Here is a 21438-nt window from a genome sequence, read left to right as displayed (position 1 = left end):
AGCTATTCCCTATTAGACTAATAATGAATAAAGCTCCCCTAAAGTCAATATGGAATAATAGTACACTGCAGTTGTTTTAAACTCATTTCCAATTGACCTAAATTTATTTCAGTGTCAACAAAGACACAAATCAAATTCTGCTGTGCCCAAAAATCTTCAAAGAGAACACCAAAAACCAGGGGCTAAGCCCCTTTGCTTTATTTTCTAGTACAGTTTATACCAAACACAAAAGATCCAAATGCTTGGCTCAGGATAAGGGAGAGGCCAGAACAAAGCATTCTCAAACAAACAACAACAGAAATTAAGTACCCAGCTGTATATGATGCTAGGCTAGATAATTAGGAAAATTACATGAACAGGGTTGGTTCCAAGCTTCTAATAGCCTACTGCTTTTAACAGATTTCTCTAATGCATGGGTACTTGTAGAAGGCACCTAAAACAGAGGGGAAAAGATCTTTTAAATATTTGGGGGAGTCATGAATCATATTTCTGGAAAAATACATTTACACAAAGAATTTCATAAACTGACTTCATAAATAAACTGACATCTATCAGTAGATCCCTGGCAAAACCCTGAATTAAATCAATGAGCAAATTAAAATAACCAGGTTGAAGGTTATTAGGGAGTAGGACAACCACAAAGTCTCAAAGTATGAACCTACAGATTATTTAATAAAGGAAAAACACTTTCCAATAAAGTGATCTGAGAGGTACCCTTAGCATGAGTGGTTTGCATCACCAAACTGTGCATCATCAAAGTAACACAAACGGCTATCACCGTGCCTCCTGATGTGACATAATGGGAAGTAGACATATAGTATTCCCACCAAAAGTATTTATTTAACCTGAAACTAATCAAGAAGAAGACAAAATCAGTTGTGGAATGTTGTATGAGGCAATTGACCTAGATGCCTCAAAATGTTGTTATGAAAGATCCTTCACCCCCAAAAAGATAAGGGGCCTATCCTATTTAAAGGAGACTAAAAGACGCCTGGGTGGCTCGGTGGTTGAGCATCTGCCTTAGGCTCAGGTCATGACCCCAGGCTCCTGGGATCAAGTCCTGCATTGGGCTCCCCTTGGGGAAATTGCTTCTCTCTCTCCTGTGTCTCTCACAAATAAATAAACAAGATCTTTAAAAAAATAATAATAAATAAAGGAAACTAAAGATATACAACAACCCTGGGTGCTGGGTTAGGGGAATGAAAGTGCTATAAAAGTACATTTTGGGGAGAATTAGAAAAACTTGGAAAAATAAGACTGTACATTAGATTATTATTACTTTACAACATTAACTTTCTGAAGTGTGATACAGTATTGTAGTCTTATGTTGAATAAGATCTTCATTCTCAGGAGACACAACCTGAACTATTTAGGGGTGAGGTGTCATGATGGCTGCTACTTACTTTCAAATCATTTAAGAGTGTGTGTGTGTGTGTGTGTGTGTGTGAACACAACTACCACAAAAAAAACAAAAGTTTTGAGAAAGTATTATCACACATCCAAAGACAATGCCTTTCTTTTTAATGCTCATCAATTGAGGATCAGCTACATTTTTAAATGAAAATATTACCAATCAAAAAACATTTTCCTGGGGCGCCCAGGTGGCTCAGACAGTTCAGCATCTGACTTGATCTCAGCTCAAGTCCTGATCTCAGGCTCCTGCATCAGGCTTCTGCCCCAGGCTAAGTTGGCTTGAGATTCCGTCCCCTGTGCCCCTCTCCATTCCCACCCCAGTGCTGCTTACAAGCATCTCTCTATCAAATGAACAAATGAATCTTTTTTTTTAAAGTATTTTCTTTTGGTTCTAACCCTACCCTTTGTAAATAACAGCATGCTAAAATTCAATAAACAGAGAACTTCTAAGTTGAGTTACCTTTATAAGTCTCATTTGTTAAAGGAATTGGCTTTAACACTTCAAGGGATGCAAGTAATCTCACACAAAAATTCTGAGTACTATGGAGTCCATACGAAAAGGATAGCACAAGTAATTGAAGCACAATAATAAAAAACAACAAAATGTTTTCAACTTTCAAAGGCAGTTAAATCTGGAAGAACAGAGAAATAAACCGAACTTTTCAAGTCTCTTTCATTAATTCCAGTTATGTCCTTTGGGGTACAGATTTTTATAAGCAAACAAAACAAATTTTTAAAACCCTTTTTCCTTGATCTAGTGTTATATGAAAAAAGGCAGTAAGATGAGACAATTCCTAAAAAAACCTATAAGACACACTGAGAAAATTTCACTTTATTCATAAGAAAGCCTTTTCTTCTTTCCCCTACTCTAGGTTTATTCTGGATTTAAAATCACTATGTAGCTATGGATATTAATCTATGATAAAGCTCACTGTTCTGAACTGTCCATAGGGGGTAAACTGCTACACAGGTACACCAGAGAGGGAACACACAGTTCTGTTATGGACATGCCAGATAAAGCAGGCACTCTCCAAAGTGCAAGTCAGCAAACACCTGAGACATAACAGAAAAATGAGAATACGCTTAAAATTTCACCAACAGTGTACTGAAAAATTCAGTTAACATAACTGTCATATCCACCAAATGAGAAATCATTTTAAAGCATTATCCACTACTTCCCCATGTATATTATTCACTGTGTTGTTTTCTGTTAAAATATAGGTAACTTGTATCAAATTATCCTACTAAATTTTCAGAAAGAAGACAAAAGAAGGATATAAGAATTGGATACTTTGTCAGTGGCACAGAAAATTAGAGTAGCATTCTAAGTACCACAGATGCCTGGGTCATAAAGGCTTTCAGTCTCCTGAAACGAAAACAGGAAAGAAAACACACAAGGAAAGATGTATACCACAGGACTTGTAACTAAATGCAATAATTCATCTTAATTAAAAAAGAATACCCATGTAAGGATGAACTGGAAAGCCCTCATTGACTTTCAACTCCATGCCTGTCAAAACATTCAATTCCAGGGATGCCTGGGTGGCTCAGCGGTTTAGAGCCTGCCTTCAGCCCAGGGTGTGATCCTGGAGTCCTGGGATCGAGTTCCACATCGGTCTCCCTGCATGGAGTCTGCTTCTCCCTCTGCCTGTGTCTCTGTCTCTCTCTCTCTCTCTGCCTGTGTCTCTGCCTCTCTCTCTCGGTCTCTCATGAATAAATAATTAAATAAAAAATCTTTAAAAAAACAAAACAAGTCCAGGAACATGGAAGTTTCAAGAGAAGTTAACTATTTGTAGACAAGACATACATACAAAAAAGAAATGCGCATGCAGGACAGACTATACATCTGTATGAAACTGCACACTACATTTAGCCATCTACTTTCCCCCAGTTAATGTCCTTCCTCCACACTGGGGAAGGGATAGGGAAGATGATGAATAATACTCCCACACATGCCCATACATTCTTTTCTCCTTAAAAAAAAAAAATCTATGAAAAGATGTACAAATGGTCAATAAGTACATGAAAAGATGCTCAACATCATTAGTTTTTAGAGAAATGCAAATAAAAATCACAATGATATATGTAAGGGGAAAAAGTTTCCCCTTTTTCCCTTCCAGGTTATTTGTTGGTCTAACAATTCAATTACATAAGACAGATTAACAGGGAGACCCCCGCCTCCAATATTTTGCACTATGGAAATCCCAAAGATAGGAAGCTTGCAGATACTCAAGCAACTGAGGCTTATAAACCATTCTTAGCTAAGGAGGTAGGGGTCTGGGACTTCAAAGGGGAGGAAGTCAATTCACAGGAAGATGGGAGGCGCAAATGTTTGGTAAACAAATGTTTGTCTGGGCCATGCAGATAAATCTTTTTTATATAAAAAGTTATCTCTGAGGGATGCCTTGGTGGCTCAGCAGTTGAGCATCTGCCTTTGGCTCAGGGTGTGATCCCAGTCCCAGGATCGAGTCCCACATCAGGCTCCCTGTGAGGAGCCTGCTTCTCCCTCTGCCTATGTCTCTGCCTCTCTCTGTGTGTCTCTCATGAATAAATAAATAAAATCTTAAAAAAAAATGTATCTCTGATATTAGCTCTCATCCTGTTACAGTCCCTCCAACTAAATTATTTTAGGCAGTTACAGGAGAGGTAAAAACAAAATAAAACAAAAACCACACAACAACAAATAAATAAATCTCTTCCTGAGTCTGTTAGACCTCAACTGCCATCAGCTCAAAATAATCCACATGCCAGTGGCATATTTTGGAGTCATATATTCTGCTCCCCTTTGGATACCTTCACACCTATTACAATGGCTATTATCAAAAAATGGAAGATAACAAATGTTGGGGAGGCTTAGAGAAACTGGAACCCTCATGTATTGCTGGTGGATATATAAAACGGAGCACCCTCTGGTTCATCAGAATGTTCCATACAGAATTACCATTATGATCCAGCTATTCCACTCCTGAATATATACCCAAAAGAGAAAGCAGAGACTTGAACAGCAATCTTCATAGCAGCACTATTCACAATAGCCAAAAGGTGGAAATGATCCAAATGTCCATAAACAAAATACTGTATTTATATGCTATTAAAATATTCAGCCATAAAAAATAAAATACTGACACATGCTACAACATTAATAAACCTTAAAAACATTATGCTAAGGTGCAAAGAACCAGACACAAAAGGGCAAATATCATAGGACTCTATTTATATGAGGTATCTAGAACAGGCAAATTCATAGAGTCAGAAAAGTAGAATAGAGATTACTAGGAGCTGGAGGAGTGGACAGTTGTTTAATGGGTACAGAGTTTCTTTTTTGGGAAGGTGAAAAATTTCTGGAGAACAAAAGTGGTAATAATTGCACACCAGCGTGAATGTACTTACTGTCACTATATTGTACATTAATACTGATGAAAACTGTAAGTTTCATGTTATGTATATTTAAACACAATTAAAAAAAGAAAAAAGAGGGAATCCTGGGTGACTCAGTGGGTTAAATGTCTGCCTTCAGCTCAGGTCATGATCTCGGGAGTCCTGGGATCAAATCCCCACATCAGGCTCTCTGCTCAATGGGGAGTCTGCTTCTCTCTCTCACTCTCTCCATTTGCCCCTCCTCTCACCCCCGCTAGAGCACTCTTTCTCTCCCTCTCAAATAAGTAACATCTTCAAAGAGAAAGAAAGAAATAATGAATTCTGAGCCCAGAGCAGACAGAAATTAACAGGTCACCCAGACTTGACTTCCCTCTTTAATCCTCCTACCTTTCCCTTAACAGAAGATGCCTTGGTCATTTGCAACATACAAAATGCTGAACCCAGGCTCCAGCAGGAACTGCTGTATCAATTCTTCAGGGACTCAAGGCAGACACTTAACCAATGGAGCCATATATAATAATTAATATAATATAATATAATATAATATAATATAATATAACTACAAACTACTTCCTCCTTCATTCTATCTCTTAAATACATATAATGCTTTGCTACACTCGCTCTTCTCCAAGTAGTTACTGAAGACAACAAAGTTAAAAGTAATTTGTAATTACTTCTGTCACTGACTACTTGGATGAATTACTGTCCTCAAATATTATATTAGTATTAAAACAAAAAAAAAATCTATCAGATCATCCAAATGCCAGAGGCTGAAAGACAGTACTATATTAATCAACTTTCTCCAAGAGGGCCCTGGAATCACAGGAAAAATCTGTAAAGCTCTAAAGGAGCTGAAAAATTGAACTAGAAGACAGCTGAGATAGGGGGAGGGGGCAAAGAGACGCAAAGTGCCTTCTACACACCAGCTCTAAGAACAGCTCCTCCCAAGGGAGCCTGGGGTCAGGATCACAAAAGCAGGAATGGGCCAGAGAAATTCATTAAGCAGAGAACCATGTCCAGGGAAGAGAGGAGAAGCTGCGTCTGGATTGTTCCTGGCATAACTGCACAAGGTGGCTCCTATTCTTTACAGAGGATGTAAGCATATTCCTTATTCTTGGGGTTCAGACATAACACCACGATATATTGTGGTATTTGTTTTCTTTCCTTAATTCCTGAGGGGCCTTGATATCCTGGTCTTTAATTGCTGAAAAGTCATCTTTGGGGATCTCAGGGAAGTTCCTACGATTTCTTTTCCTTCAGTGTCTGTCCTCTATCTCTAAAATACTAGACAAACTGTATACATCTTGGTTTTATCCTTCACATCTCTTTTTTTTTTTTTCCTTCACATCTCTTAAGCAGGTTTCTAAACATGGAATAAACATGAGAATCACCTGGGAAGCTTTAATAAGCCACTGATGCCTGCACTCTACTCCCAGAGAATCTGTATTTAATTGGTCTGGGTTGAGGCCAGGGCAATCGGTGTTTTTTGTTTGTTTAAGGTTTATTTTAGAGAAAGAGAGAGTGTGAGGAGGGGCAGAAGGAGAGGGAGAGAGAACCTCAAGCAGATTCCATGTTCAGCAGTGGAGCCTAACACAGGGCTTGATCTAAGGACCCTGAGATCATGACCTGAGCTGAAATCAAGAGTCAGACACTTAACTTACTGACTTGAGCTGAAACCAAGAGTCAGATGCTCAACTCTCTGTGGCACCTGGGTGCCCCAAGGGCATTAGTGTTTTTATTTTTATTTTATTATTTTTTAAGATTTTATTTTTTTATTCATGAGAGACACAGAGAAGCAGAGACATAGACAGAGGAAGAAGCAGGCTCCCTGTGGGGAGCCTGATGTGGGACTCGATCCTGAGCCACATCAGGATCACTCCCTGAGCCAAAGGCAGATGCTCAACCACTGAGCCACCCCGGTGCCTCATACATTAGTGTTTTTAAAAAGTATCTCAGATCATTCCAGTAAGCTGATTGGTTATCAGATATGTCCATTATTTCATCTACTCTGTTCAAAGGATCTTTTATTTTTTAAAAAAGATTTTCTTTATTTATTCATGAGAGACACAGAGAGAGAGGCAGAGACATAGGCAGAGGGAGAAGCAGGCTCCCTACAGGGAGCCCGACGCAGTACTTGATCCCAGGGCCCTGTGATCACACCCCTAGCTGAAGGCAGATGCTTAACCACTGAGCCACCCAGGCATCCCTCAAAGGATCTTATAAAGCATTGTTTTTTATTTTTGTACACTCTTATTATCTGATTACACATTTTTCTTATACGTCTTTATTTTGTGGATAAAATTATTTCTCAAGTATTTAGGGATTCTACTTAGATGAGACATCTATGAATAAGTATTTGGCTGAAATTTTTTTTTCATTTTTTGGCAGGGAATTGCTGGTTATGTGTATCCCCTAGTATCTCCCATGGGCACTGGGCAGTGGTAAAGGTTGAAAGGTTAAGAAACGGAAATGAAGAAAGACAGCATACTGTGAATTACAAGTTAAGTAGAAAGGGCATTCATAAAGATGTGAAAGTGACAGGTGAGCCAGTTGATACTTGTATTAGGTTTACAAAAGGAAAAGGTGAAATGCTTTAAGTAAAAGGGAAATAAAGAGGAAAGGACCAGAAAGACTTAAATACATAGGTGAAAGAATCAAGTGTGGATTTGTTCATCAATTAAACATTTATAGATCATTTAAGCTACTGCTAAGTTAATCACAGGGCTAAATAAAAGTATGCTGAAGTTTTTCCTCAATAGAATGGTCATGGGAGTGTTTAAATAAAATCTGGCAAATTCATGCTACAAAAATATAATGCAGTCTTTGAAAAGGATGAGATAAATCTAGACAGTAGAGAATCATTTAGAGTCTAAACACCAGAAACATCCAAACAGCTGAATTAAGATTTTGTAAATGCTCATCCACTGAAAAAGAATACCATTGTAATAAATGAAGTGTATTGTTATGGTACCCAGTGCCCAGTGATGACTTGGTCCTCTGGGCTGTTTAAAAAAAAAAAGTCAGTTGATGATATCACAGAGGGATAATACACGTGACAATGTGTTATATTGTAATTACACGCAGCAATCAACCATGGTTCCCAGCTGTTTGTAGATTTTGGTGTGTGCAATCATTTTACAGCACTAGATTACAAATTACATGAATATTACATGCTTGATTTTTTTATCATTGTTTTTTCTTAGAGTTAAGATAGCTAAACTCTGGAAATATTAATATAGAACAGGTAAGGTCTTAGCCATTCCAGATAAAATAACCTTCTAATAATGACATTAAAAGATGAAAGATGCCCAAGATCTATTAAGCAAATGGTGAGTTGAAACAATTTATAATATCTTATTTTTAGAAGGAAAATAGTATATATATATATGTTTGTGTATATTGCTTATATACAAAAGGTTTGGAAAGATACCTACTATTAAAACAGCCAATAAAGCTACCTCTGGAGAATGAGATCTGGGAGGATAGGAATAGATAGGAAGGAATTTCCACTTAAATTTTATTTTAGATCATTTAAATAGTTGAACAGTAAGCATATATCATTTTCATGATCATTTTTAAACTTAGGACAAAAAGATGAAGCACTTCATGTTTCCATTCATCAGGACTTTTTATTGTTACTGCTCAATTGAATTCAAAAATTTTGGAGTGTCTTCAATGCAGAGGAAGAAAAATCTAGTTGAGCAAAGAGTGTAAGACATCTAGAGGACAGTCAGAGAGACAAAGCCTGAACTCAGAGAAAAGTGTGGATGTTTGTTGGGAAGTTATCACACTCTATGTGGAAATTAAGATAAAAGTATACAGCAATTACTACTAAGTAAATAAAACCATGTTCTCAAACTTCTAATGTCCAAGCCTCACTTCTGATTACTAGAACCCTTACCAATACAGTTGAACAGTTTAGAAAGTGCAAACCATCCCTGAAGAAGCCAGCAATATTCCAAATGATTAATTAAAAAGCTCTCTCAGTACTTCAAAAGCACTAGTTCTCTCATTCCTTTAATACCGTACCATTGTTCAAATAAAATTACTTACTGCTCTTTCACCTCCTCGCGTAAGCATCTGAATCCTTCTCTGGTACTTTGACTTTATGCATTGCCTCTTGGCTGTCACTAGCTGTAGCCTGCTCCATTCCAAGTCATGACATCCCTTAGCTGAAAGGTACATCTGATAGATATCACTGGTTAGAGTTGTGGTAGAGACTGCCAGTAGTTCTCAAGTCTCTTTTTCTCCACTTCTTCCTTCTTAATAAAACCCCTATTTTTTTTAACAGGATACAAAGCTTCCCAGAAAAAAGCCTCAGTGTCCTACCTTGCAGCTAAGTACAACCATGTAAATTAAATTCAGTCTACTAGGAGATAAGGTAAATATATCTTGAAAGGAACAGGTAGCCAGAACGTCATAAGCACACATCTGAGTTAAAAGCTGAAAGAAGCCATTCAACAAATAGCTACTGAATACCTACTACCTGCCACTCTTCTAGGCAATGGAGGTACAGCAGTAAACAACAGAAAAAGATTTCTGTCTCCTCACAAATTATGTTCTAGTAAGGGTAGACAGGAGTAAGCCTCTATTACTTCATGTTTTGTTCATATTTCGAACATGTTTCCTCATGTCTTTGACAGAAAAATCTAATTTCTACCTGTGCCACAGGGCAGATTATCAACTTGGGTTGACTCATAGGATCAAACAGTTTGCTTCCAAGTCTGCTGATCATTTCTGAGAACAAGCCAATGAGGTAACATGACAAAGATCTATAAACCCTGTATAAGCGGACGTGTCCTACTCATTTTTGTACCCCTATCACCTAGTGCAAGTGAATGGCATAAAAGAGGCACTCAACAAACATTAAAATGAATTGTGATTTTCAAAAGCAGCCAAAATAAAAATGGTAAGATACTGGACACTAGAGTAAGGAATCAGTGCTGAAATGACATTACCAGTTGACTATATTCTTTCCCCAAATCTACTCTGAAAAATCTAGAGAATTATACTCCACTTGAGTGTTAGCTATAAAAAAAGTAAAAATATTCTGTTCTAATCAGGAGGGGTAACTACTAAAACCCTGACAAAATTAGCATATCTCTGAAGTGCACTGTAAGTATATGGCTGTGCATACATACACATAGCAGATTCATCTTATTAATTATATCAGTTTGGCTTAAACATGGGCAGCCAAGAATAGAAGACTACACCTAGCTGTCAATCTCTGAGTAAGCATTAAATTGCAACTGGAGGAAGAAAAGGTTGAGAGAGCTGGAATGCAGACAGAAAAAACTAGGATAAAAATTCTATATCATATTGTATCCTCATATAATATTGTCTTATTAAAGCATTGTAATATAAATTAAGCAGATTCAAGATATGGTTTGCTTACTTGCTTTATCTATTTATTTATTTTTAAAGATTTTACTTATTTATTCATGAGGGACACACACAGAGAGAGGCAGAGACATACGCAGAGGAAGAAGCAGGCTCCATGCGGGAGACTGACGTGGGACTTGATCAGGCTCCATGCAGGGAGCCCGATGTGGGACTCGATCCTGGGACTCCAGGATCACACCCTGGGCCGAAGGCAGGCACTAAACCGCTGAGCCACCCAGGCATCCCAAGACATGGCTTTAAATATATTCTTTTCAAGGTCCATTATTATGTTCAAGAGAAAGACTATGAGAAATAGCATTTTGTGTCTGTGAACAAAACCTTACGTAGAAAGAACAAAAACCTTGGCTACCTTAAATCCCCACCATAGAAGTGTGGAAGGAGAATAGCACTTGACAGAGAAGGGAAAGAGTGGTACTCTCAGCTTTGAGGTCTAGAGGACTCTGTTTGAGCCCTGGGTTATGAGAACAAGTGGATCTTTCTTCCCAAAAAAAAATTAGAAAAAAAAAGTTCCTTCTACTGTGTAAGGTAACATATTAACAAATTCCAGAGATCAGAATGTAGACATGTCTGAGGGGCCATAATTCTACCTACCATAGATGCCTGGTCATCCAATCAAAATCCTAAGAATTTCTCCCAAACCTAGAATTCTATTGACTTCCTCCCATTTTATCTTTAGGGTTCTTGTAACATTCTTTCCCATCATCCAGTTGAACAATGTTCTAATCTGAGAGTAAAATTAAATTTAACATTTTATATGTATCATTCTGAAAATTCCTTTAGAATTTCAGAAAGCCCAAGTTAGAACACTTTTTACAGTTTATCAGTTTTATCACAAGTTAAAACTGTAAGTAAATTTGATAATACACAATGCATATTTTCCCACCTTAAACTTAATCGCTGAAAAATTATTTTAAATATTGAATCCTGGGTGGCTCAGTCAGTTAAGCGTCTGTCTTTGGCTCAGGTCATGATCCCAGGGTCTTGGGATCGAGTCCTGGGTCAGGCTCCTTTGCTCCATGGAGAGTCTGCTTCTCCCTCTCCCTTTGCTTGTGGGCTCTCTCTCTCTCTTAAACAAATGAATACAATCTTTAAAAGAAAAAAAATTTCTAAATCATGACTGCTTTTTTGTCTTTTTGTTGTACCAATTGAGAGGTTAGGGTTTTAAGATTTTATTTATTTATTCATGAGAGATACAGAGAGAGACGCAGAGACACAGGCAGAGGGAGAAGCAGGCTCCATGCAGGGAGCCCGATGTGGGACTCGATCCTGGATCCCAGGATCACACCCCAAGCCAAAGGCAGATGCTCAACCACTGAGCCACCTAGGTGTCCTGAGAGGTTAGATATTGAAATCCCCAACTATAATTGTGGATCTGTTTCTCCTTTCAGTTCTATCGGTTTCTGATCCAGATAGTTTGAAGCTTATTAAGTGTATAAATATTCAGGACTATTAATATCACTTTATCACAATGAAATGATCTTCTTTATTCCTCGTAATATTCTTTGTTCTAAAATCTGTTGGTATGAAATTAATATAGTTATTCCAACTTTCCTGACTAGTATTAGCATGGAATATCCTTCTCAAACCTTTTACTTTTAGCTTATTTGGATTCTTAGTATGAACAGAAGGTTTCTTGTAGGCAGCATATAGCTGAGTCTTGTTTTACCCAAACTACTAATGAGACCTGCCTTTTAACTGGGTTGCTTAGGTCATTTATAGTTAATGTGATTATTAATATAGATTGGTGTAAATTTAACATTTTGCTGTTTTCTATTTGTCACCTCTGTTCTTTGTTCCCCTTTTTATCTTTTTCTTGGATCTCTGAACTTACAGTTTTTATAAAATATGGAAAAATCTGGCCATTGTTTCTTCAAAAATTTTTTCTGCACCTCCCCCTCTCCTCAAGACTACAATTACATGTATTTTAGACCCTCCAAGGTTGTCTCATAGCTTTCTGATACTCTATTCATTTTTTCCCTATTTACTTCCTTTTATTTTGGATGATTTATATTGGTTTGGCTTCAAGTTTACTAATCTTTTCTCTTGCACTAGTTTGCTGTAAATCCCATGAAGTATATTTTTCATCTCACACACTGTAGTTTTCAAATCTAAATGTTCAATTTGGGTCTTTAAAATATATTATATACCTGTAGTTGACATTCTCAATCTTTCCAGTAATATATGGAATATAGTCATAATAAATGTTTTAATGTCTCTGTCCACTAATTCTATCATCTGTGTCTGTTTTGACTTATTGATTTTCCTCCTCAGAGGCTGTATTTTTCTGCTTCATTCCAAGTCTGATATTTTTTTATTGGAAGCCAAATGTGAATTTTACCTTGGTGAATACTAAATATTTTCGTGTAATTATAAATATTAAGCTTTGTTCAGGGATGCAGTTAAGCTATTTGGAAATAGCTTGATCTTTCTGAGGTCTGTTTTTAAGCTTTGTTAGAAGGGATCAAAGCAGTCTTTAAGGCATTTGCCCCACTGCTGAGGCAATACCTTTCTGAGTATTCTACCCAATATCCTATGACATATTTTCCTCTCTGGCTATTGGGAACACAAACTGAGATACAATCAGAGATTGTTCCCTATAATCCTTTTGGGTTGTTCTTTCTTGGCATTGGGTAGCTTCCATAAAATACATGCACTATCAGTACTTGTCTGAAGACTTAATTAAGAGAGACTCCACAGACCTATAGAGTTCTCTCTTTGTGCAGCTCTTTCCTTTCTTAACTATAACCACCCTGGCCTCCTTGGACTCCAGCTCTGTCTCCTCAACTCAAGGAAACTGCTGGGCTCCCCTCACTTTACACTGCAGCCTAGAAACTCTCTCTAGTAAACTAGGATAATTGTAGGGCTCATCTGTTTCTGGTTTCTTGGTGATCATTGTCTTATATGCTGCTGCCTCTTGTCCAGTGTTTGAAACTTCATATATTTTTTCTGGGGTTTTTGTTTACTATGTGATTACAGCTAAGGGAGTAAATCAATCTCTCTTAATCCATCTTGGCCAGAAGCATAAGTACATGAGTACATTTTCAAGCCAGAAAAAGGAGACAGAGTAAAAAAACAAGAAAGCACAAGTATTACAAATGGAGTTTCAGGTAGGAGAAAAGGTGTTTGATAAAATAAACACTGTTTAGAACAAATTTTGAGTCTGAAGTTTGGAGGGATAGGCTTTCCATGACATTAAAAAAGTCAAAGGAGGGATGCCTGGGTGGCTCAGCAGTTTAGAGCTTGCCTTCAGCCCAGGATGTGATCCTGAAGCCCCAGGATCAAGTCCCACATCAGGCTCCCTGCATGGAGCCTGCTTCTCCCTCTGCCTGTGTCTGTGCCTCTCTCTCTCTCTCTCTGCCTCTCATGAATAAATAAATAAAATCTTAAAAAAAAAAAAAAAAAAAGTCAAAGGAGGCACCTCGGCGGCTCAGTTGGTTAAGTGGCTGCCTTCAGCTCAGATCATGATCTGGGGGGTCTTGGGATTAAGCCCCAGGTCAGGTTCCCCACTTAGTGGGGAGTCTGCCTCCCTCTCTACCCCTCCCCTGACTTGTTCTTGCTCGTGTGCTGGTGCTCAATCTTGAATAAACAAATAAAATCTTAGGGGAAAAAAAAGTCAAAGCCCACAACTGATAACAAATCTATCTCCAAAAATGGCAGGTACTTTTTTTTTGAGATGGTGTTCAAAATTATGGTTTTGTGTATATTTTTTAAAAGTTGGATAATTGCACTCTCTTTTTTCCTTTAATCCATATAAGAGGTAATTGTTTTAAGCCTTATAAGAATGATCCCTGGGTGGCGCAGCGGTTTAGCGTCTGCCTTTGGCCCAGGGCGCGATCCTGGAGACCCAGGATCAAATCCCACGTCAGGCTCCCGGTGCATGGAGCCTGCTTCTCCCTCTGCCTACGTCTCTGCCTCTCTCTCTCTCTCTGTGTGTGTGTGTGACTATCATAAATAAATTAAAAAAAAAAAAAAAAAAGGTAGGGCAGCCCGGGTAGCTCGGTGCTTTAGCGCCGCCTTCGGCCCAGGGCTTGATCCTGGAGACCTGGGATCGAGTTCCACATCGGGCTCCCTGCATGAAGCCTGCTTCTCCCTCTGCCTGTGTCTCTGCCTCTGTCTCTGTGTCTCTTGTGAATAAATAAACAAAATCTTTTAAATAAAAAGGAATGAAAAAAGTGTGGCTCTACATTTCTAAGGGACATTAATAAAACAATTTTTATAAATCTGAATTAAAACTATTTTTCCCCTTCTTTTGATTAATTCAGCTGAAAACTATTCAGTAAAAATCACCTTAATACTTAAAAGTCATAATGCCACAAAAGTTGGCTTGTGAATGACATTAATCTTTAGTCTATAAAACTTGCTTTTGTTTTACAACCACAATTGGACACCTAATTATAACCTATCATGTATCTCAATATACTGAAATTTTATTATTGCCTAAATTGGAAGGAAAGCCCCCAAACCATTTAGAATACACACATACACTGTAGCAGCACTTAAAAAAATCATATGAAGAGCAGTCTATCATCAAGCCACTTGGTTTGATTCTCTGTATATCTAATTTAAACTTCTAACTGGCCCCAGCACCATTTGCAGATATCCACCCTAAAAAAGCATATGGTATCATAAGAAAATAACATATACAGATGCAAAGAAACTGACAGAACGCAAGAAGGGCAGAGAAGGCTATTAAAGTGTGTTGCTTGGATGACTGACTTCCTTTCCCCCCCCTCTTATTTTCTATCAAAGTGGCTTCTGTCGCTCAGATTGCATTATTTGGCTCCTTGCCCTCATGCTACTCAGCTGCCCTTTATTCCAGCTATCAATGGCAATTATACAAACTAGCCAGATTCCCAAAATTTCATCTAAAGGTTCTGAGTAAAATCCTAAGCTGGGATGTAAGGGAGGGCTTTTAATGAAGAGTGAAAAGGCAGAAAAGAAACTGAAGGAAGCTAACTGGAGAGAGAAAGGAAAATCAAGAAGCTGAATATTAAACCTGAACTGGCTCATTCTATCCATAATATATCCTTACCTTCACACACTCTTCCTGGGAATTTAGACAACTTGGGTTTTTATCTAAGAGTTGCCTCTTAGATAAGCTAAGAGTTGCCTCTTGAATTCAAAATTTTTTTTTTAATTTTTATTTATTTATGATAGTCACACACAGAGAGAGAGAGAGAGAGAGAGGCAGAGACATAGGCAGAGGGAGAAGCAGGCTCCATGCACCGGGAGCCCGACGTGGGATTCGATCCCGGGTCTCCAGGATCGCGCCCTGGGCCAAAGGCAGGCACTAAACCACTGCGCCACCCAGGGATCCCTCAAAATTTATTCTATTAGCCAAAATTTAGTTAAAATTATAAAATTTAACACAGTAATATATTTTTAAAAGTTTGAGAAATAAAGAAAAGAGAATTCACCATAATCCCAACATTACAATGTAAGGGTACTTCTTTTTTTTTAATCGACATTATTTTTTTAGAGCAAAAATAAGTAAAATAGCCAAAACCACCTTGAAAAGAACAAAGTTGAGAGCACTTACACTTCATGGTTCTAAAACTTACTACAAAACTACAACATAGATCAATGGAATAGAACTGAGAGCTGAGAAATAAACTCTCAATTTATGTCCAACTGATATTCAAAATGGTTGCCATGACAATTCAATGGGGGAAAATAAGGGTCTTCAACAAATGGTGCTGCGACAACTAGACCCTCACAAGCAAAAGATCACAAAGTTTAATACCTTCCTCATACCATATACAAAACAGTTTAATACATTTCTCACACACGTAACTCAAAATGGATCAATGACTACAACGTAAGAGCTAAAACAATCTACCCTCCTAGAAGAAAGCATAGGGACAGTGAATCTTCACTGACCTTAGATTAGATAATGATTTCTTCTGTGAAACTAAAAGTACAAGCAAAAACAAACTGATAAATGAGACTTCATGAAAATGAAAAACTTTTGTGCTTCCTAGGACACCATGAAGAAAGTGAAAAGACATCATACAGGATGGGACGAAAATTTTGCAAATCACATATCTGATAATGGGATTGTATCTAGACTACATTAGCAACTTGGAGTCTAGGAGAGAGGGTAAAGAAAGAAAAAAAGGTGGATCTTGAGTTCACCTCCTATCAAGGACACGCCGAGCCAATAACTACTTGTAATAAAACTCACTCTGAAAACGACCTAAAGACTGGCAGAACACAGCTGAAGACCTAAGGAGAAGACCACATCAAGACGGGGAAGTGAGGGACTCCTGGGTGGCTCAGTCAATTAAGCATCTACCTTCTGCTTAAGTTATGATCCCAGGGTCTTGGGATTGAGCTCCCACATGGGTTCCCTGCTCAGTGGGGAGTCCGTTGGTCCCTATCCCTCTGCCCTTGCACTCTCTCGCTTGTGCATTCTCTCTCTCTCTCAAATAAACAAACAAAATATTTATTTTTAAAAAAAGATTTTACTTACTTACTCATGAGACATAGGCAGAGGGCAAGAAGGCTCCCTATGGAGAGCCTGATGCAGGACTCGATCCCAGGAACCTGGGATCACAACTGAGCTGAAGGCAGATGCTCAACAACTGAGCCACCCAGGCGCCTCCAATTTAAAAAAATCTTAAAAAAAAGAGGAGGAGGGCAGAGACACAGTTGGTGAACCAAACCCCCAGGGCTGCAACCCACAGCAGGATAGCTATCACAGGCATGGAGGAGCCAACAACCCCCTGGCACAACTACTGCTCTGTCATAACTGGTGGGCAGCCCTAGTTGAGAGGTACTCCTCCAAGCATACCTCCAGATTCTCTCCCTGAAGAGCAAGAGACCTGGCCCCACCCAGTAGCATGCCCATACTACAGTGGGGTCTCTCAGCTAGCCATGGAAATAAAGGGAAGGGGGCAAGCCCTGACCACCAGTGTACCCACAAGTAGAAGTCAGTCACTCCAGACAGCAGGGCTGAGGGCTGGCCCCATCCACTAGCACATCCCCCAAAGCTACAGCTGGGCCATTTGGCAGCCATGCACACAGCAGACTGCCCACCAGTGTCCCACCCTCCCCAGAGGGTGCAGCCCATCATTGTGAACAGCCAGGCTGAAGGTCAGCATGCCCACAGCAATCACAGCCTAGCCACAACAGGAGAGCACATGCAGCCAATACAGGGGACACCCTTGGAACACCTGGTTATGGTGATCAGAGGGGATCACACTATAGATACCACAGAATATCTTCTATATAAGACCATTACTTTCAGACCAGGAGATGTAGCTGACCTACCTGATAGAGAAACACAGATTCAAACAAAATGCAGGGACAGAGGAATGTGTTCAAAATGAAAGAACAAGAAAATAAATAAATAAATAAATAAATAAATAAATAAATAAATAAATAAACAAATGAAAGAAAGAAAGAAAGAGAGAACAGACAAAACCAAAATTAAATGACAGAGAGATAAGCAATCTGTTGATAGAGAGCTCAAAGTAATGGTCATAAAGAGACTCACCAGCCTTAAGGGAAGAGTGAATGAAGTCAGCAGAAACTTCAACAACAAAATAGAAATATAAAAGAGAACTAGTCAGAGTTGAAGGATACAACAGCTAAAACGAAAAATACACTAGAGGGAATCAATAGATTACAAGATGCAGAAGAATGGATCAGAGATCTGGAAGATAGGAAAGTGGAAAACAATCAAGCTGAACAGTGAAAAGGAAAAAGATTTTTTTTTTTAAGGAAAAAGAATTCTTAAAAAATGAGAACAGTTTAAGGGAACTCTGTGACAACATCAAGCAAATTAGCTTTCACATTATAGAAGTCCAAGAAAGAGTAGACAAAGAGAAAGGGGTAGAAAACGTACTCAAAGACACACTAGCTAAGAACTTCCCTAACCTGGGAAAAGACACAGACATCCAAGTCTAGGAACGAAAGACAGCCCCAGATAAGATAAATCCAAAGAGATCCACACCATAGCACATAATAATTAAAACAGCAAAAGTTAAAGAAAATCTTAAAAGCAGGAAGAGAAAAGCAAACAGTTACATACAAGGGAAACTCCATAAGGCTGTCAGCTGATTTCTTAGCACAAAATTTGTAGGCTAGAAGAGGGACATAATACATTCAAAGTGCTGAAAGGAAAAAAACCTAAAACCAAAAATATTCTGCCTGGCAAGGTTATCATTCAGAATTGAAGGAGAAATAGAGTTTCCTAGACAACAAAAATTAAAGGTGTTCATCACTACTAAAGCAACCTTACAAATGTTAAAGGGAATTCTTTAAAAGAAAATTATGAAAGGAAAAATTTCTTTTTTTTTTTTTTTTTTGGAAAAATTTCACTGGTAAAAGCAAACATATGTTAAAAGATAGGAGATATAGGTGGGGAATGGGTGATGGGCATTAAGGAGGGCACATGATCTCTCTATGTCTCTCATGAATAAATAAATAAAATCTTAAAAGAAAAAAAAAAAAAAAAAGCATCCCTGGGTGGTTCAGTGGTTAGGCGCCTGCCTTTGGCCCAGGGCATGATCCTGGAGTCCCAGGATGGAGTCCCACATCGGGCTTCCTGCATGGAGCCTGCTTCTCCCTCTGCTTGTGTCTCTGCCTCTCTCTGTTGTGAGTAAATAAATAAATAAATAAATAAACAAACAAATAAATAAAATCTTTAAAAAAAAAAGGAGGGCACATGATGTAATGAGCACTGGGTGTTATATGCAACTGATGAATCACTGAACTCTACCCCTGCTTGTGCTCTCTCTGTCAAAATCTTAAAAAAATAATAAAATAAAAAATAAAGACTTCTAAACAGGAGACAAAGAAGGGGATTACATAATGATAAAGGGGCCAATCCAACCAGAGGATATAACAATTGTAAATATCTATGTACCACACATAGTGCACATAAATATATGAAATAAATAATAACAGATACAAACGGAGAAATTGACAGGAATACAACAATAGAAGACTTTAACACCCCACTTATATCAATGGATAGACAGATCATCCAGACCAAAAAAAAAAAAAAAAAAAAATCAGTAAGTAAACAATGGCTTTGAATAACATATCAGACCAGATGGACTTAACAGATATATACAGAACATTCCATCCAAAAACAGCAGAATACACATTCTTTTCAAGTACACATGGAACATTCCCAGAATAGATCACATGTTAGGCCACAAAACAAGTCTCAATAAATTTAAGAAGATTAAAATCAAATAAGCATCTTTTCCAACCACAACAGTATGAAACTAGAAATCAATTACATGAAGAAAACTGGAAATAAACACAAACATGTGGAGACTAAAAAACATGCTATAAACAAACAATGGATCAAATGAAATCAAGGAGGAAAAATTAAAAATACCTGGAGACAAATGAAAACAGATATACAATGGTTCAATATCTTTGGGATGCAGCAAAAGCAGTTCTTAGAGGGAAGTTTATTTGATACAGGCCTACCTCAAGAAACAAGAACAATCTCGGGATCCCTGGGTGGTGCAGTGGTTTAGCGCCTGCCTTTGGCCCAGGGCGTGATCCTGGAGACCCGGGATCAAATCCCACGTCGGGCTCCCGGTGCATGGAGCCTGCTTCTCCCTCTGCCTATGTCTCTGCCTCTCTCTCTGTGTGTGTGACTATCATAAATAAGTAAAAAATTAAAAAAAAAATTAAAAAAAAAAAAGAAACAAGAACAATCTCAAATAAACAATCTAACCTTACAGCAAAATGAATGAGAAAAAGAACAAAGTAGAAGAAAGAAAACATAAAGATCAGAGTGGAAATAAATGAAATATAGACTAAAAAACCAGAAAAGATCAACAAAAACTAAGCTGGTTCACTGAAAAGATAAAATTGACAAAACTTTAGTCAGATTCTTTAAGAAAAAGAGAATCCAAATGAATAAAATCAGAAATGGAAGAGAAGTTACAAATGGGACCACAAAAGTACAAAGGATTTTAAGACACTACAAAATGAAAAATTATATGCCAACAAATTGAACCTAGAAGAAATAAATTCCTAGAAACATATAGTTGTCCGAGATTGAGTCAAGAAGAAATAGAAAATCTGAATAGACCAGTATTAGGAATAATATTCAATCAGTGATCAAAAAACTCCCCACAAACAAAAGTCCAGGACAGAACAGATGGCTTCACAAGTTAACTTTATAACATATATAGGTTACAGTATCTATCCTTCTCAAACTATTCCAAAAAAAAAAAAAAAAAATAGAAGAGGAAAGAATGCTTTTAGATTTATTCTACAAAGCCAAAATTACCCTGATACCAAACCAGACAAAGACACTACATACTGCAAAAAAAAAAAAAAAAAAAATTACAGACTAATGTCCCTGATGAACATGAATATAAAAATCCTCCACAAAAGATTAGCACATTGAACTCAAAAACATATTAAAAGGATCATTCACCACTATTAAGTGGGATTTAATACAGCAATGCAGGATGGTTAAATATCTGCAAATTAACCAATGTGGTACACCACATTAACAAAATGAAGAATAACAATCAAAATAATAAAATAATAAATAAAATAATAAAATAATAAATATTTTAAATAAATTTTTTTAATGGGCAAAGTATTCAAATAGACATTGCTCCAAAGAGATATACAAATAGCAATGTCATCTTAATAGGGCAGCCCAGGGCTCAGTGGTTTAGCGCTGCCTTCAGCCCAGGGCGTGATCCTGGAGACCCGAGATCGGGTCCCGCATTGGGCTCCCTGCGTGGAGCCTGCTTCTCCCTCTGCCTGTGTCTGTGCCTCTCTCCATGTCTCTCATGAACAAATAAATAAAATCTTAAAAAAAATCATCTTAATAGATGCAGAAAAAGCATTTGACAAAATTCAACATCCATTCATGATAGAAACTCTCAACAATGTGGGTACAGAAGAAATATACCTCAACATAATAAAAATGACAAATTCACAGCTAACATCACACTCAATAGTGAAAAGCTGAAAGCTTTTCCTCTAGAGTCAGGACCAAGACAGGGATGTCCACTCTCACCACTGGAAGTCCTAGCCACAGTAATCAGACAAGAAAAAGAAATAAAAAGCATCCAAATTGGTAAGAAAGAGGTTAAACTGTCACTATTTGCAGATGACATGATACTACATATAGAAAACCCTAAAGAATCCAACAAAAAATCTACAAAATCAACATACGGAAATCTGTTGCATTTCTATATACTAATGACTATCAGAAAGAGAAATTAAGAAAATAATTGCATCAAAATCAAT

At 37.7% G+C, this 21438-nt stretch overlaps 1 protein-coding gene across 10 annotated transcripts in view; it reads right to left on the bottom strand.

Moving 5' to 3' along the window:
- The window catches only part of FKBP5 (FKBP prolyl isomerase 5), a 107819-nt gene that overhangs the window by 62632 nt on the left and 23749 nt on the right, over positions 1 to 21438 (bottom strand). For 2 of the 10 annotated variants that reach the window (XM_077904292.1, XM_077904293.1), the window contains exon 3: positions 8845 to 8976. The exons of the other annotated variants lie outside the window; for them this stretch is intronic. The gene's annotated coding sequence lies outside the window, so the exon portion shown is untranslated. The remainder of the gene's footprint in view (positions 1 to 8844; positions 8977 to 21438) is intronic. 10 annotated transcript variants of the gene reach the window in all.

Source organism: Canis aureus, chromosome 7 (assembly GCF_053574225.1).
Source record: "Canis aureus isolate CA01 chromosome 7, VMU_Caureus_v.1.0, whole genome shotgun sequence".
Classification (NCBI taxonomy): domain Eukaryota; kingdom Metazoa; phylum Chordata; class Mammalia; order Carnivora; family Canidae; genus Canis; species Canis aureus.
This window is presented reverse-complemented; position numbering and strand designations above follow the sequence as displayed.